The 15,149-nt window shown below is 46.7% G+C and overlaps 1 protein-coding gene across 1 annotated transcript in view; it reads right to left on the reverse strand.

Annotated features, from left to right (window-relative positions):
- Window positions 1-15,149, reverse strand: part of ddah1 (dimethylarginine dimethylaminohydrolase 1) — a 100,166-nt gene that overhangs the window by 78,587 nt on the left and 6,430 nt on the right. The gene's annotated exons all lie outside the window — the stretch shown is intronic.

Raw genomic sequence — 15,149 nt, forward strand, 5'->3', positions numbered from 1 at the left:
GTATGAAAGAAGTAGAAACAAGGAACTGAAGATGTTGGCTTAAACCATAGATAGATACAATGTGCTGGAGTAACTCAGCGGGTCAGGCAGCATCTCTAGAGAACAACGACGGGCAGCAAGGATGGTCTGAAGGGTCCCAACCCAAACTTCACTCATCCTTTTTCTCCATAGATGCTGCCTGACCCGCTGAGTTACTCCAGCACTCTGTGAAACGTCACCTATCCATGTTCTCCACAGATGCTGTCTGAACCACTGAGTTACTCAGTGTCTATCATTTTGTATGAAAGAGGTGATTGGTTCAGAGATCTGACAGCAGTGGGGAAGAAGCTTTTCTCAAGTCTAGATGTCTGCATCTTCTCCCAGCAGGTAGAAGAGAAAAGAGAATGGCCAGGGTGGCAGCTATCTTTGACATTACTTCCATTCTTCCAGTCCCCCATAGAGCTATGTTTCCTGTAAACAAATTGCAAGATTGTCTGTGAGAATGGCACAGACGTGAGATATTATTGATCTTTCTAAGTCCCTCATCATGGTTGATGATAGTGTCACTGGGCTGTAGTCAATAGACAATAGGTGCATGAGTAGGCCATTCGGCCCTTTGAGCCAGTGAGTCAAGTCTCTTCACTTTTCTTGGCGATACAGGAAGTGGCAGATGCTGGAATCTTGAGCTCAACACAAAGTGCTGGAGAAACTGAATGGGTCAGGCAGCATCTGTGGAGGGGATAGACAGACGGTGCTTCCGGTTGGGACCCATCTTCAGACTGGTTGGAGTTGGGGAGAAAACAAATTGTCTCGTTTTTCCAGCTTTCTCCTCCATTCTCCAATCACTGAAGAAGTCCTGACCTGAAACATACATATGTCCATTCCCACCACAGGTGCTGCCTGACCCGCTGAGCTACTCCAGTACTTTGTGTTGTGCTCAAGATCCCAGGGTCTGCTGTTTCTTGTGCCTCTATTTATCAGTTCAGTCTCCTCTCCTACATTAGAAATCATCCATCAGTGGGAGTCACCGATTCTCGGTACAGCTCAGGGAATGTGGGGTGGGGGGAGTAAAATAGAAACAGAGTGATTGGGTGATTAGTGGTTGGCATGGACTCGGGGGGGCCGAAGGGCCTGCAAGGTTCTATACTATAATCGAAGGTTCCTGAGTATTAGTTTTCCACAGCTATACTTTGAGTATTTAATTTCTTTGGTGAACCATTTTGTGTTGAGAGGATAATTTCACATCCCCATCACTCTCTCTCTCTTTCTCTCTACCTCCCATCTGTCTCTCTACCTCCCATCTATCTCCCTGTCCCATCTCCTCTCTCTTCCTCCGTCTGTCTTTCCCTACAATCCTTCCTTTCCCTTTGTCTTTCCCTCCAAGCCTTCCTTCTTGTCGCCCAGATCAGTGATTTCTCACAAATATCCCACTTTGACTTTAATAGTCTCCACTTTGTCAGTGAGTGGAGCGTTTAGGTTGGAGATGCAACACTAAATGTCGTACATCTTGATAATCTGAGCTATTTCCCGCTGCCTTCTTGCAGCAGAGGTTGTTCTCCTTCACTCTCTCTGTCTCTCTCTCATGCACAGCCTTCCTCCCTCTCTCTCTCTGCCTCCTTTCTCTGCCTCCCTCTCTACCTCTCCCTCCCTCTCCCGCTCATACTATTTTCTCTGTCTCTCTCCCTCTCTCTCTCTTTCCCTCTCTCTCTCCTTCTCTCTGTTCGTCTGTCTGTCTGTCCCCACTCTCTCTCTCTCCCCCTCTCCCCGTCTCTGTCTCTCTCTCTCTCTCTCTCTCTCTCACATACACATGATTCACGGAACAGGGCTCCATTTCCCTGTCACATCTAGTAATTAACAGCGACAGGCAGGGTCCCTTTGATTTATCCCAGAAAACAACAAAAGGAATGTTACGAGATATGTAATTCTTTGAAGAATCCTGTTTTGGCACACTGCCCCAGATCGTAGTCCACTCTCTCCACAGAATCGGGCACACAAGGCCATTTGGCCCTCCATACCAGTGCTAGCACTTTGGAACGGGTTGTAATTAACCTTATCCCCTTGGTCTATCGCTACAACCCTGAAAACCTCCCCCTCCCGTGGAAGGTGTTTGAATATTAAACTGTGAAGGCTAGAAATCTAAAAACAAAACACAAATTGAAAATACTCGTGGGAAACTAAGGAAACTGTAAATGCTGGAATTTTTTTTAAATAGAAATGCCGGAAAATATCAGCCGGTCACACAGAGAGTGGGGTTAGAGACTAATGGCTGATACTATTTCAGTCTTTCCCTGGTTCAGTGGAAGGGTTCCTAACATCCCACAGATGCTGCCTGACTGACTTCCAGCACTTTCTGTTCTTGAATTTGAGTTTAGTTGAGTTTATTGTCACGTGTACCGAGGTACAGCGAAAAGCTTTTTTTGCATGCTAACCAGTCAGCGGAAAGACAATACATGATTACAATCGAGCCATTCACAGTGTACAGATATATGATAAGGGAATAATGTTTAGTGCAAGGTAAAGCCAGTAAAGACCAATCAAAGATAGTTGGAGGGTCACCAATGAGGTAGATAGTAGTTCAGGACTGCTCTCTAGTTGTGTCTTGAAAATGGAAATACTCAGCAAGTCAGGCGGCGTGTTACAGAAAGAGAAAGAATGACAATGTTTCAGATCGAGGACTCTTCAATGAATCTTTCTCTCTTTGAGCAGCTAGGCCATTGAAATATCCTGGTGTTACTGATCCTTAGAACATGACGGGGGGCACCATCTGCCAATCAACGCCCCCTCACCTGTATCCACCTATCACTTGTGTAGGTAGGAACTGCAGATGCTGGTTTACACTGAAGATAGGCACAAAATGCTGGAGTAACTCAGCGGGATTTATCGCAGTCGCTGCCTCAAAAAGGCTGGCAGTATCATCAAAGACCCACACCATCCTGGCCACACACTCATCTCCCTGCTACCTTCAGGTAGAAGGTACAGGAGCCTGAAGACTACAACGTCCAGGTTCAGGAATAGCTACTTCCCCACAGCCATCAGGCTATTAAACCTGGCTCGGACAAAACTCTGATTATTAATAACCCATTTTCTGTTATTTGCACTTTATCAGTTTATTTATTCATGTGTGTATATATTTATATTATGGTATATGGACACACTTATCTGTTTTGTAGTAATATGCCTACTATGTTCTGTGTGCTGAAACAAAGCAAGAATTTCATTGTCCTATACAGGGACACATGACAATAAATTCACTTGAACTTGAACTTGAACTTGGGACACGCAGCATCTCTGGAGTGAAGAAATGGGTGGCGTTTTAGTTCGAGACATCACCCATTCCTTTTCTCCAGAGATGCTGCCTGTACCACTGAGTTACTTCAGCATTTTGTGTTTATCCACCTATCACTTGCCTGGCTTTGTCCCGCCCCCACCTCTCATCCAGCTTTCTCCGCCCTACTGCAATTAGTCTGAAGAAAGGTCCCGACCTGAAAGGTCACCTGTCCATGTCGTCCAGAGATGCAGCTTGACCCGCTGCATTACGCTGAGTTACTCCAGCATTTTAGTTAAGTTTATTGAATTATCTGGAACCTAAAAACTGGCCACAACACCACTGGATGTTTGTAAAAATGCATCTGATTCACTAATGTTCTGCAGGGAAGGAATTTTGTGATAATTGGTCAACCGGCTCCCTGTGTAATAACACTTGCGGTTGATTCTGAATTGGCCACCATGTCCCTCCATTCTGGGCTGGAGGGATGGACAATCAATTTTAGTCTATCCAGTGGCCTGGCTCTCCTGGTCAGAGTGGAAGGAGTCAGACGGTGGGCCAGTAAGTGGTGGCGGGAGGCTGTGCAGTGCCTTGACGGTGCAGTGGGCCGCATGTGGAGCAGACGTGGCCTGCAGCGGCATAGGACACCGCGGCTATCCTTAGCCAATCCTGCAACTCCACCAGGACCACGGGACTTTTTTAAGATGAATCTAAGTGTTTATGTATAGAGTTGTACTGCACTGCGCCGTCATGATGGTGGGCTCTTCAACCTTAATAGGTTGAAGGCCAAGAGCAAAGTCAGTAACACCACCATCGTGGAGCTTCAGTAAGCGGACGGCTTTGCCGTCCATGGGCCTAGCCTTGAATATCAAGAAGACCCAGGCCCTACATCAACGTCCACCCAACCAGCCGTCTACCCAGCCCACTATAAAAGTGGATGACACCACTCTTGAAAAGGTTGACCACTTTCCCTACTGGGCAGCAATCTTTCCTCAAGAGCTGACAACGAATCTGAGGTCAACCATCGCCTGAGTTATGTCAGCGGAGCCTAGGCCAGACTCAGGAAAAGAGTCTTTGAAGACCGAGACCTAAAGGCCCAAACAAAACTGCTGGTCTACAGAACCGTTGTCCTCTCCACCCTGATTATGGAACCGAGTCACGGACCACCTACAGCAGGCACATGAGAGCCCTGGAACCAAGAAAGATCCTTTCAAAAGATTCTGACGATCAGCTGGGAGGACAAACGCACCAAGATCATCGTTTTGGAGGAAGCCAACATGACCAGCATCACCACCACAATAATGCAGCACCAACTTCGATGGACTGGCCATGTCATCCGCACGTCCAACACATAGAAACATAGAAACATAGAAAAAAGGTGCAGGAGTAGGCCATTCGGCCCTTCGAACCTGCACCGCCATTCAATATGATCATGGCTGATCATCCAACTCAGTATCCCGTACCTGCCTTCTCTCCATACCCCCTGATCCCTCTAACTGCCTCTTAAATATAGCCAATTAACTGGCCTCAACTACCTTCTGTGGCAGAGAATTCCAGAGATTCATCACTCTCTGTGTGAATTTTTTTTTTCTCATCTAGGTCCTAAAAGACTTCCCCCTTATCCTTAAACTGTGACCCCTTGTTCTGGACTTCCTCAACACATGTCTCCCTAAACAAATCCTGTACTCTCTACTGAAGGAAGGTCGGCGAGCCCCCGGCAGGCCAAACAAACGCTTCAAGAACAACATCGAGAACAGTTTGAAGAAATTCCACATCACATTGCACTGGACAGGCACTCCTGGAAGAAAATTGTGCAGGAAGGGGCCACACATCATAAAATGGAACTACGCCATGTCGCAGAGCCAAAGCGACAGCACCGTAAGGAGAGAGAGAGAGAAGGGGGCTCGATGACTACCAACCACCGCCAGTCTCCACTGCCCTCGTTGCACCAAGGTGTGTGGATCGCGGATCGGCCTCTACAGATATCTGCAGACCCACTAGTAGACGACCCTATGGAGAGGATAGTCATACTCGTTTCGAGTGACCGCCGATGATGACTGAACTATACACAAAAATTAATCTCATTGTACCTCAGTACAATTGGCAAATAAAGTACCATTGAACTATTGATCTCAAAGCCATAGAAAATGAATCATAGAGTAATACAGCATGGAAATAGGCCCTTCTGCCTAAGTTCCCCATGCAGACCAAGATGCCCCATCTACACTAGTCCCATCTGCCCATGTATGGCCCAAATCTCTCTAAACGTGTCCTGTCCGTGTACCTGTCCAAATGTCTTTTAATAAAAAGTAACCTTGAATCTGGATACTGACTCTTTCATGGAGAGATTCTCTTTATTCTTAGATTGTTGATTCTTTTGAAGACCACAATCTAAAAGGACGTGCTTTTCTCAGTCTTTTTGATCTCAGATATCAAGGAACCTTTTGAAGAACTTCTGAAGTATAGTTATGGCTTTACAATGTAAATACTGCAACCAGGCAATCACTCACACACACTAGATGATCATATTGGTTCATTATTGTCACGTGTAGCAAGGTGCGGTGAAAAACTTTATTTGCGTTCTGTTCTGCACTTCATGCTATCTTGGAAATGCAGCCAACATAATTTAAGATGTTGCCTGACTCGCTGAGTTACTCCGGCACGTTGTGTTTTTTTTTGTAAACCAGCAACATAACCTTGTGCCAACATAATCAAAGACTTGTCCCACCCTGGTCATTCCTTTTTTTCCCTGCTCCCGTCCGGCAGAAGGAACAGAAGCTTGAAAGCATGCACCACCAGTCTCAGGAACAGCTTCTTCCCCTCTGTTATTAGGCTTCTGAATGGTCCATCCATAACCTAGGGTACTGTCCTATTCACCTCTACCCCATTAAAGACATTGGACTTTGTCTCTGGAACTGATGCGCTACAATGCTGAGAACTATATTCTGCACTCTGTATCTTCCCCTTTGCGCAAGCCATTGTACTTGAGTTTGAAGTATCTTGGTATCATGTTCAGCACGAACATTGTGGGCCAAAGGGCCTGTTCCTGTGCTGGACTGTTCTGCGTTTAATGATTGGAGAAGCTTGACCTGATCTGCTATCTCTATTTATCACATGTTGCTTCATCGCGAGCAGTCATGTGACCAGGACTTGTGACCTCACCATGTTGGCGCTAAAGAGATCTTGGGACCAATCCATAGTTGGTGATCATTGATCCATAAAGGACCCTGAAAGGAATAAGGGTAATTTAGTGAGGAGTGGAGATGGGAAGAAAGAGATGTATTTCTGTCTTCCCATCTCCACTACTCAGTAGACAAAAGTACTGGAGAAACTCAGCGGGTGCAGCAGCATCTATGGAGCGAAGAAAATAGGCAACGTTTCGGGCCGAAACCCTTCTTCAGACTCTCCACTCCTCAGTAATCCACTCTTCACCAAATATCAGTTTTAGTTTAGTTTTGTTTATTATTGTCATGTGTACCGAGGTACAGTGTAAAACTTTTTTGTTGCGTGCTATCCAGACAGCGGAAAACATGATTGCAATCAAGCTGTCCACAGTGTACAGATACAGGATAAACAGAATAATGTTTAGTGCAAGATGAAGACCAGTGAAGTCTGATTAAAGATAGCCCCAGGATCTCCGATGAGGTGGGTGGTAGGTCAGGACTGCTCTGCAGATGGTGATAGGATGGTTCAGTTGCCTGATAATAGCTGGGTAGAAACTGTCCCTGAATCTGAAGGTATGCATTTTCACACTTCTGTACCTCTCGCCTGATGGGAGAGGGGACACTCATCCATGATTATGCTGCAGGCCTTGTCGAGGCAGCGTGAAGTGTAAATGGAGTCAATGGATGGGAGGTTGGTTTGTGTGGTGGTCTGGGCTGCTTCTCAGCATGTTCCTGAACCATGCTGCCATGCCTCCCGATAAAATGCTTTCTACGGCGCATCTGTAGAAGTTGGTGAGCATTGTTGGGGCATGCCAAACGTCCTAAGCCTTGTAAGGGGCATTTGAGAGGCATTTGTGTGCATTAGAGGCGTTTGTGTGCTTTCTTCGTCATTGCTTTGATATGGGTGGTCTTGAGGCTTCCAACCATCTCTACTTTGATGCCATCAACGTGTACCGCTTCGCTTCCTGAAGTCGATCACTATCTCCTTTGTCTACTCGGTCTAATGGTAAAGGGAGGGAAAGGCCAGGTCATGAGGGTACAGAGGGCTGGTGATCAATATTTCTGCTGCTTTGAACTAGGCCTAACCACTTTCAGCAGCCTTATCAATGACTTGATGTACAAGATCATGAGGGGCATGCATAAAGTGAATGCTCACAGCCTTTTTCCCAAGTTAGAGGATTCTAAAAAGAGTGGACACAGGCTTAAGGTGAGAGGAGAGAGATTTAAGAGGAGATTTAAGAGGCAACTTTTTCACTCAGAAGGTAGTCCGTATCTGAAACAAGCTGCCAGAGGAAGCTAAAAAAGTGGATACAATGACGATTTTTAAAGGACTTTTGGACAGAAAAATGGATAGGAAGGATGTGAAGGGAAATGGGCCAAAATGCAGCAAATGGGATGTTCAATATGCCAACTTGGTCAGTGTAGGTGCAGTAACTTGGTCAGTAACTGCAGATACTGGTTTAAACCAAGGATAGACACAAAATGCTGGAGTAATTCAGCAGGACAGGCAGCATCTCTGGATAGAAGGAATGGGTCAGTATAAATAAGGTGGGCAGAAGGACCTGTTTCCGTGCTGGACAGCTCTATGACTCCATACATGAATTAAAACCAAAAAAAGGGCCATTGGTTGGGTAAACGTTTAATCTTTCTTTGTAACCTGCAAGTGCAGTGTCTAGATTTCAGATTCAATTTTAATTTTAATTGTCATTGTCAGTGTACAGTACAGAGACAACGAAATGCATTAATCATTTGGACACGGCATTTGAATGTTGACTTTGCCTTTGTGATCTCAGCCTCTATTTATAGGCTTGTGGGGGGGGGTGGGCAGCAGTAGTTGTTGTTCAGCCTCATAAGCCTGGACTACCATTGGGATCCAACCCGACCAGTGGCCCATCTCCATATGTTTGGCCAAAGGATGGCATGCCAAGAATGTTCGTGATGGTATCTCTGCCCTCCGGTAAATGACTCGGCAACATCATTCCCACCATCTCCGGACCTTCACTCCTGAAACCCTGGCTACAATGTCTGACCTTTGACCCTAGTTCCATTCTGCCTGGCATGATATCCATCCTAAACCATCTTACCAACAACTAGAGAGCAGTCCTGAGCTATTATATCTACCTCATTGGAGACCCTCGGTCTGATCATATTGAATGGCGGTGCAGGCTCGAAGGGCCGAATGGCCTACTCCTGCACCTATTTTCTATGTTTCTATGTTTCTATCGCACTTTATCTTGCACTACACGTTATTCACGTTATCCTGTATCTGTACACCGTGGATGACTGAATTGTAATCATTGTCTTTCCGTTGACGGTTAGCACACAACAAAAGCTTTCAGGGTACCTTGGTACACGTGACAATAAACAAACTAAACTCAATGCTTGAAAGCAAAACATTCCAGGATCTTGAGAATGAGAGGCAAGTTTCTATACTTTAGTCTTTGGGGGGTCAATATTCCAGCAAGTCTACATTATCCTTCCAGAGATGCCCAGACCTGGGCACTGAGCTGCAGATGAGGCTGCTATACGTAGGCCCTGTGCATAAATAGAGGGCAGCATGGTGGCGCAGCAGTAGAGTTGCTGCCTTACAGCGCCAGAGGCCCGGGTTCGATCCTGACTACGGGTGCTGTCTGTACGGTGTTTGTATATTCTCCCTGTGACCGCGTGGGTTTCTTCGGGTGCTCTGGTTGTTACAGTTTAGTTTATTGGCATGTGTACCTAGGTACAGTGAAAAGCCTTTGTTACTCGCTAACCAGTCAGCGGATAGACAATGCATGATTACAATCGAGCCATTTACAGTGTATTGATACATGCTAAGGGAATAACGTTTAGTGCAAGGTAAAGCCAGCAAAGTCCGATCAAAAGTCATCAAGAAGGTAGATAGTAGTTCTGGACTGCTCTCTGACTGTGGTAGGATGATTCAGTTGCCTGATAGGTTTCCTCCCACATCCCAAAGACATAGAGGTTTGTAGATTTATTAGATTTGGTAAAATTGTAAATTGTCGCTAGTGTGTAGGACAGCGCTAGTGTACGGGATGATCGCTAGTTGGTGTGGAAGGGCCTGTTTCTGCGCAGAATCTTTACCATCAGAAAGTTTGAAGACGGCTTCCTCATTGTGATCAGACTCTTCATAAGCTAAGGATAAATTCCCGATCTTAGACAATAGACAATAGACAATAGGTGCAGGAGTAGACCATTTGGCCTTTCGAGCCAGCACCGCCATTCAATGTGATCATGGCTGATCATCCTCAATCAGTACCCTGTTCCTGCCTTCTCCCCATATCCCCTGACTCCGCTATTTTTAAGAGCCCTATCTAGCTCTCCCTTGAAAGCATCCAGAGAACCTGCCTCCACCGCCCTCTGAGGCAGAGAATTCCACACTCACCACTCTCTGTGAGAAAAAGTGTTTCCTCGTCTCCGTTCTAAATGGCTTACTCCTTATTCTTAAACTGTGGCCCCTGGTTCTGAACTCCCCCAACATCGGGAACATGTTTCCTGCCTCTAGTGCGTCCAAGCCCTGAACAATCTTATATGTTTCAATGAGATCACCGTATTTATTATCTGCACTTTCTCTATAGCTGTAACACTATATTCTGCACTCTGACACACAGTGCTGGAGTAATGCAGTTAGTCAGGCAACATAACACAAAAAAAGACACAAAGAACTAAAAGGCCCACTGAGTTACTCCAGCATTTTGTGTCCTTTTTTGTAAACCAGCATCTGCAGTTCCTTGTGTCTGTATTCTGGACTTTGTTTATTTTCTTGTTTACACTGCCCCTGTATGGTATGGTATGGTATGGTATGGTATGGTATGGTATGGTATGGTATGGTATGGTATGGTATGGTATGGTATGGTATGGTATGGTATGACTGGATGGCGTACAGCACTAAGTTCTTCACCTGATCTCAGTACATGCGACAATAATAAACCGATACTCATTGGAGACCCTTGAGCTATACCTTGCAGTAAATGTCATTCCCTTTATCCCAGACCTGTACACTGTGGATGGCCTGATTGTAATCATGTATAGTCTTTCCGCTGACTGGATAGCACGCAACAAAAAAGATTTATACGTGCCAATAAACTAAACTAAACTAATAGCAATAACTGGTACAGAACAGTGTTGCACTCTCAGAGTTAGTTTTGTTTAAGACAATTTGGATAGGCACATGGATATGCAGGGATTGGATATGGATTATGTTCTATGTTTTACCAACATCAATTTTCTGAGAAGCAGAGCTCCATTGGAGTTGATGGTCCCGATGCCTTCCTTTCCTATAGTACCCTTCCAGATCTGTTGGTCCCGGCCGACCCTGGCGCTGAAGTCTCCTCGGAGAACAATCTTAACCTCCCTGGGGATTCTAGACAATGTCTCATCCAAGCAGGCGTAGGAGGTCTCATTTACTTCCTCTACAGAGTCTAAAGTAGGGGCATAGGCATTTACAACTGTTGTCATCTGGTTGTTGGCAAGCACCAGACGGATGGTCATGAGACGCTCACTGATTCCCACAGGAAGTTCAGAGAGGTGGCTGATGAGCTGGTTCCTGATGGCAAACCCAACACCATGGATCCCGGGCTCATCAGCAGCTTTGACAGACTTTATTTAACGTGGGGAGACTAGTGCACAGACAGCCACATCACGGTCCTTGACAGATCTGGGTCAGGATAGAAACATAGAAACATAGTAAATAGGTGCAGGAGTAGGCCATTCGGCCCTTTGAGCCTGCACCGCCATTCAATATGATCATGGCTGGTCATCCAACTCAGTATCCTGTACCTGCCTTCTCTCCATACCCCCTGATCCCTTTAGCCACAAGGGCCACATCTAACTCCCTCTTAAATATAGCCAAATGAACTGGCCTCAACTACCTTCTGCGGGAGAGAATTCCACAGATTCACCACTCTCTGTGTGAAAAAAGTTTTCCTCATCTCAGTCCTAAAAGATTTCTCCTTTATCCTTAAACTGTGACCCCTTGTTCTGGACTTCCCCAACATCGGGAACAATCTTCCTGCATCTAGCCTGTCCAACCCTTTAAGAATTTTGTGCGTTTCTATAAGATCCCCCCTCAATCTTCTAAATTCTAGCGAGTACAAACCGAGTCTATCCAGTCTTTCTTCATATGAAAGTCCTGACATCCCAGGAATCAGTCTGGTGAACCTTCTCTGTACTCCCTTTATGGCAAGAATGTCTTTCCTCAGATTAGGAGACCAAAACTGTACGCAATACTCCAGGTGTGGTCTCACCAAGACCCTGTACAACTGCAGTAGAACCTCCCTGCTCCTATACTCAAATCCTTTTGCTATGAATGCTAACATACCATTCGCCTTCTTCACTGCCTGCTGCACCTGCATGCCTACTTTTAATGACTGGTGTACCATGACACCCAGGTCTTGTTGCATCTCCCCCTTTCCTAATCGGCCACCATTCAGATAATAATCTACTTTCCTGTTTTTGCCACCAAAGTGGATAACCTCACATTTATCCACATTATACTGCATCTGCCATGCATTTGCCCACTCACCCAGCCTATCCAAGTCACCTTCCAGTGGCATGGAGTCCAAGATGACTGGAGACCCTTTTCTGCTGCAGCCTTCATCCGCATTCTCAGCCGTTGTGACGCTCCACTAAGGTTAATAGGGTGTGACGCTCCATTAACCTTAATAGGTTGAAGGACAAGAGCAAAGCCAGTAACACCGCCATCATGGAGCTTCAGTACGCAGACGACTACGCCATTGCAGCACACTCTGCAGAAGACCTCCAGGGCATCCTTGAATGCCTTTGCCAAGGCATACAGAGCCATGGGCCTAGCCTTAAATATCAAGAAGACCCAGGTCCTACATCAACCTCCACCTAACCAGCCCACTATAAAGGTGGACGACACCACTCTTGAAAACGTTGACCACTTCCCGTACCTTGGCACCATTCTTTCCTCAAAAGCTGACATCGACTGAGGTCAACCATCGCCTGAGTTGTGCCAGCGAAGCCTACTCCAGACTCAGGAAAAGAATCTTTGAAGACCGAGACCTAAAGGCTCAAACAAAAACTGCTGGTCTACAGAGCCGTTGTCCTCCCCACCCTGTTGTATGGAGCAGAGTCATGGACCACCTACAGCAGGCACCTGAGAGCCCTGGAACAATACTATCAAAGATCCTTACGAAAGAATCTGACGATCAGCTGGGAGGACAAACACACCAAGGTCAGCGTTTTGGAGGAAGCCAACATGACCAGCATCACCACCACAATAATGCAGCACCAACTTCGATGGACTGGCCATGTCATCCGCATGTCCAACACACGTCTCCCTAAACAAATCCTGTACTCTCAACTGAAGGAAGGTCGGCGAGCCCCCCCAAAGAAACGCTTCAAGGACAACATCAAGAACAGTCTGAAGAAATTCCACATCACATCGAGCAACTGGGAGCACATTCCACTGGACAAGCACTCCTGGAGGAAAACCGTGCAGGAAGGAGCCACACGTCATGAAATGGAACTAAGCCGTGTTGCAGAGACAAAGCGACAGCACTGTAAGGAGAGAGAGAAGGGGGCTCGACGACTACCGATCACCGCCAGTCTCCATTGCCCACGTTGCACCAAGGTGTGTGGATCACGGATCGGCCTCTACAGACATCTGCAGACCCACAAGTAGATGACCCTATGGAGGGGAGGGGACAGTCATACTCGTTTCGAGTGACCGCCGATGAATGGATGACCAACATCAATAAATTTGATATCTTGGTTGGTATCCTTTGAAACGCAAGGTCTGCAGATGCTGGAATCATGAGTAAAAACACAAAGTGATGGTGGAACTCAGCGGGTCAGGCAGCATCTGTGGAGGTAGTGGATAGGCAATGTTTTGAATCGGGACCCTTCTTCAGACTGGTTTGTATCCTTCACTTGTGGGAGCTTGCTATGCAGAAAATGGCTGCCGTATTTCCTCCATTACAACGGTGACTGAGCGTCCAGAATAGTTCATTGCTTGTTCGGTATTTTGGAGATCCTGGGGTTGAGGGAAGGTGCTACAGAAATGCAAGTGTCTTGGCCCAACCAGCTGTGAGTGTGGATGATGGTGAATGACTGCCCTCTGGTGGCTGGTTGTAGAAGGGTTTGTTCCAGGGTCTGGAAGCCCAGTGGCTACAGGCTATTGGCTAGCTGTCTGCGGACTGTCTGCGGGTCAGGTTAGTGTCTGCCCCAATAGCTGTATGCTAAAGCATAGCTTCTTCCAACAACCGTCAGGAACGCTGCACAGCACTAACCTCAGTAACAGAACACAGTGCTGGAGTAACTCAGTGAGTCAGGCAGCATCTGTGGAGAGAGTGGATAAGTGATGTTTTGGGTTGGGACCCTTCTTCAGATGATGCTGCCTGACCCGCTGAGTACCTCCAGTACTTTGACTTCAGTTTAGTTTAGAGATACAGCATGGCACCAGGTCCTACGGCCCACCGAGTCCGCGCCGACCATTGATCACCCATTCACACTAGCTCAACCACTCCCTACATGCTAGGGGCCAATTAACCTACAAACCATACGTCTTTGGGATGTGGAAGGAAACCCACGCACCCAGAGGAAACCCACGCAGTCACAGGGAGAAGTGCAAACTCCACACAAAGAGCCGAGGTTCGAACCCGGGTCGCTGGCGCTGTGGGACAGCAGCTCTACCCGCTGCACCACAGTGTTCTACATAAGATTCCAGCATTTGCAGTTCCTTGCGTCTACTAACCACAGCAACTGTGATTTACTGCGGACTGTGTCAGTGGTTGCATGAGGAACTTTGGTGATGCATCATTATGGGCTGGCTACCTAGTATTACTGAATTTTAATTGATCATATTATTGATTATTGCACATTAACGGGCCTGTTAAGCTGCAGCAAGTAGAATGTCATTGTACTGTTGCTGCTACATATGACAATGAAACACTCTTGACTACTGGCTGCTGGTCTCAGTGGGCAGGAATTGGGGCCACAACAGACTACAATGTTGGTACCTTGAGCGAAAAGCAAACTCAGTGTGGAAGAACTCAGTGCGTCAGGCAGCATCTGTGGAGGGAAATGGACAGACACTAATACCTGAGTCTGAAGAAGAGCCCCGATCCAAAACATTGTCGGTCCATTTCCCTGCACAGATACTATCTGACCCGCTGAATTTCTCCTGCTCTTCACATTTTAATTAAAGAAAACACGTTGGTGCAGCTGGTAGAGCTGCTGCCTCACAGCACCAGAGACTTGAGTTCAATCCTGACCTCAAGTGCCCTGTGTGGAGTTTGCACATTCTCCCTGTGATTGCGTAGCGTTATTCCATGTGCTCCGGTTTTCATAAAATCATAAGTGATAGGTGCAGATTGGCCATTCAAGTCTACTCCACCATTCAATCATGGCTGATCTATCTCTCCCTCCTGTAGATCTATCTCTCACTCCTGTAACTTCCTGGTTCGCGACAAACTGGTGTTACAAGACGGGATTATAGTCAAGGGCAACAAGGCAGTTGGCCCAGCCGTCCTCCGGGACGAGTACTTCGATGCCGTCCACAGGGGCCACCCCGGAGTGGAGGCAACCTTACAACGGGCACAGAGCATGTTTTACTGGCCTGGTATGATCAAGTATATACGTGACAAAACTGAAGTCTGCGCCATCTGCAAAAGCCTGACGACACACCAGCAGAAGCAGCCCTTACTGCCGCACCCGGATCCTCCTCTACCGTGGTCCACGATAGCCACCGACATATTCAAATGGCATGGGAAACA

The sequence above is a fragment of the Amblyraja radiata genome, chromosome 10 (assembly GCF_010909765.2).
Source record: "Amblyraja radiata isolate CabotCenter1 chromosome 10, sAmbRad1.1.pri, whole genome shotgun sequence".
NCBI lineage: Eukaryota > Metazoa > Chordata > Chondrichthyes > Rajiformes > Rajidae > Amblyraja > Amblyraja radiata.